Genomic DNA, 2749 nt, shown 5'->3' with positions numbered 1-2749 from the left:
ATAAGTTCGAATTTTCTACTTCTGTCTTCTACTTTTCTTTTCCTCTGACACCTCAAGGAATCTCTATACTGCAACATAGAAGATTCCACATTTTCTTGTTCTCTTCTCTTTCATATGAGCAGGAGCAGAGACAAAGGCATTCTTGTTGAAGCTGACCCTGAACCTGAAAGGACCTTAAAGAGAAAGCTAAGAGAAGCCAAAGCACAACTCTCTCTAGAGGACCTGACCGAATTCTTCAAAGAAGAAGAACTCATGGCAGCCGAAAATAACAACAATGCCAACAATGCAAGGAAGGTGCTGGGTGACTTTACTGCACCCACTCCCGACTTCTATGGGAGAAGCATCTCTATCCCTGCCATTGGAGCAAACAACTTTGAGCTTAAACCTCAATTAGTTTCTCTAATGCAAAAGAATTGCAAGTTCCATGGACTTCCAATGGAAGATCCTCATCAGTTCTTAGCTGAATTCTTGCAAATCTGTGACACAGTCAAGACTAATGGGGTTGACCCTGAGGTCTACAGACTGATGCTATTCCCTTTTGCTGTAAGAGACAGAGCTAGAATATGGTTGGACTCTCAACCTAAGGATAGCCTGGACTCTTGGGAAAAGCTAGTCAATGCCTTCTTGGCAAAGTTCTTTCCACCTCAAAAATGGAGTAAGCTTAGAGTGGAAGTCCAAACCTTTAGACAGAAGGATGGAGAATCCCTCTATGAAGCTTGGGAAAGATACAAACAATTGATCAGAAAATGTCCATCTGACATGCTTTCTGAATGGAGCATCATAGGTATTTTCTATGATGGTCTCTCTGAACTATCCAAGATGTCTTTGGATAGCTCTGCTGGAGGATCTCTTCATCTGAAGAAGACGCCTACAGAGGCTCAAGAACTTATTGAAATGGTTGCAAATAACCAATTCATGTACACTTCTGAAAGGAATCCTGTGAACAATGGGTCTAATCAGAAGAAAGGAGTTCTTGAGATTGATACTCTGAATGCCATATTGGCTCAGAATAAAATATTGACTCAACAAGTCAATTTGATTTCTCAAAGTCTGTCTGGAATGCAAAATGCACCAAGCAGTACTAAAGATGCTTCATCTAAAGAAGAAGCTTATGATCCTGAGAACCCTTCAATGGAAGAGGTGAATTACCTAGGAGAACCCTATGGAAACACCTATAATTCTTCATGGAGAAATCACCCAAATTTCTCATGGAAGAATCAAGAGAGACCTCAACAAGGTTTCAATAACAATAATGGTGGAAGAAACAGGTTTAGCAATGGCAAGCCTTTTCCATCATCTTCTCAGCAACAGACAGAGAATTCTAAGCAGAGCCACTCTGACTTAGCAACCATGGTCTCTGATCTAATCAAAACCACTCAAAGTTTCATGACTGAAACAAGGTCCTCCATTAGGAACTTGGAGGCACAAGTGGGACAGCTGAGCAAGAAAGTAACTGAACTCCCTCCTAGTACTCTCCCAAGCAATACAGAAGAAAATCCAAAAGGAGAGTGCAAGGCCATCAACATGGCCGAATTTGGAGAGGAAGGGGAGGAAGTGAACGCCACTGAGGAAGACCTCAATGGGCGTGCACTGACCTCCACTGAGTTCCCCAATGAGGAACCATGGGAATCTGAGGCTCAAAATGAGACCATAGAGATTCCATTGGACCTACTTCTGCCTTTCATGAGCTCTGATGAGTATTCTTCCTCTGAAGAGGATGAGTATGTCACTGAAGAGCAAGTTACTAAATACCTTGGAGCAATCATGAAGCTAAATGACAAGTTATTTGGAAATGAGACTTGGGAGGATGAACCTCCTTTGCTCACCAAAGAACTGGATGACTTGTCTATGCAGAAATCACCTCAAAAGAGATAAGATCCTGGGAAGTTTTCAGTACCTTGTACCATAGGCACCATGACCTTCAAGAAGGCTCTGTGTGACTTAGGGTCAAGTGTAAACCTCATGCCTCTCTCTGTAATGGAGAAGCTAAGGATCTTTGAGGTACAAGCTGCAAGAATCTCACTAGAGATGGCAGACAACTCAAGAAAACAAGCTCATGGACTTGTAGAGGATGTTCTGGAGAAGATTGAGGACCATTACATCCCTACTGATTTCATAGTTCTAGAGACTGGGAAGTGCATGGATGAATCAATCATCCTTGGCAGACCCTTCCTAGCCACAGCAAAGGCTGTGATTGATGTTGATGGAGGTGAACTGATCATTCAAGTGAATGAAAAATCCTATGTGTTTAAGGCTCAAGGATATCCCTCTATCACCATGGAGAAGAAGCATGAAGAGCTTCTCTCAAATCAGAGACTAATAGAGCCCCCACAGTCAAACTCTAAGTTTGGTGTTGGGAGGCCACAACCAAACTCTAAGTTTGGTGTTGAACCCCCACATTCAAACTCTAAGTTTGGTGTTGGGAGGTCCCAACATTGCTTTGAATATCTGTGAGGCTCCATGAGAGCCCTCTGTCAAGCTACTGACATTAAAGAAGCGCTTGTTGGGAAGCAACCCAATGATTATATTTTATATATTTTCCCTTGTCATTTTATCTTATTTTGTAGGTTGATGATCATGAGAAGTCACAAAATCCATTGAAAAAGCAAAAACAAAAGGAAAAACAGGAAGAAAAACAGCACAACCTGGAGGAAGATGCTGCTGGTGTTCAAACGCCAGTAAGCCTAGCAGTTGGGCGTTTAACGCCCAGTCTGGCACCATTCTGGGCGTTTAACGCCAGAAAGGGGCA

The 2749-nt window shown here is 42.5% G+C and overlaps 1 non-coding gene across 1 annotated transcript; it reads right to left on the bottom strand.

Moving 5' to 3' along the window:
• Positions 1–657: 657 nt before the first annotated feature.
• On the bottom strand, positions 658–761 carry LOC130964963 (small nucleolar RNA R71). Its single transcript, XR_009081025.1, has one exon. It is a non-coding gene; the product is annotated as a small nucleolar RNA R71 (small nucleolar RNA).
• Between the last annotated feature and the right edge of the window lie 1988 nt (positions 762–2749).

This window comes from Arachis stenosperma, chromosome 2 (genome assembly GCF_014773155.1).
Source record: "Arachis stenosperma cultivar V10309 chromosome 2, arast.V10309.gnm1.PFL2, whole genome shotgun sequence".
Classification (NCBI taxonomy): domain Eukaryota; kingdom Viridiplantae; phylum Streptophyta; class Magnoliopsida; order Fabales; family Fabaceae; genus Arachis; species Arachis stenosperma.
The sequence above is the reverse complement of the archived record's forward strand: the minus strand, read 5'-3'. Positions and strand labels throughout refer to the sequence as shown.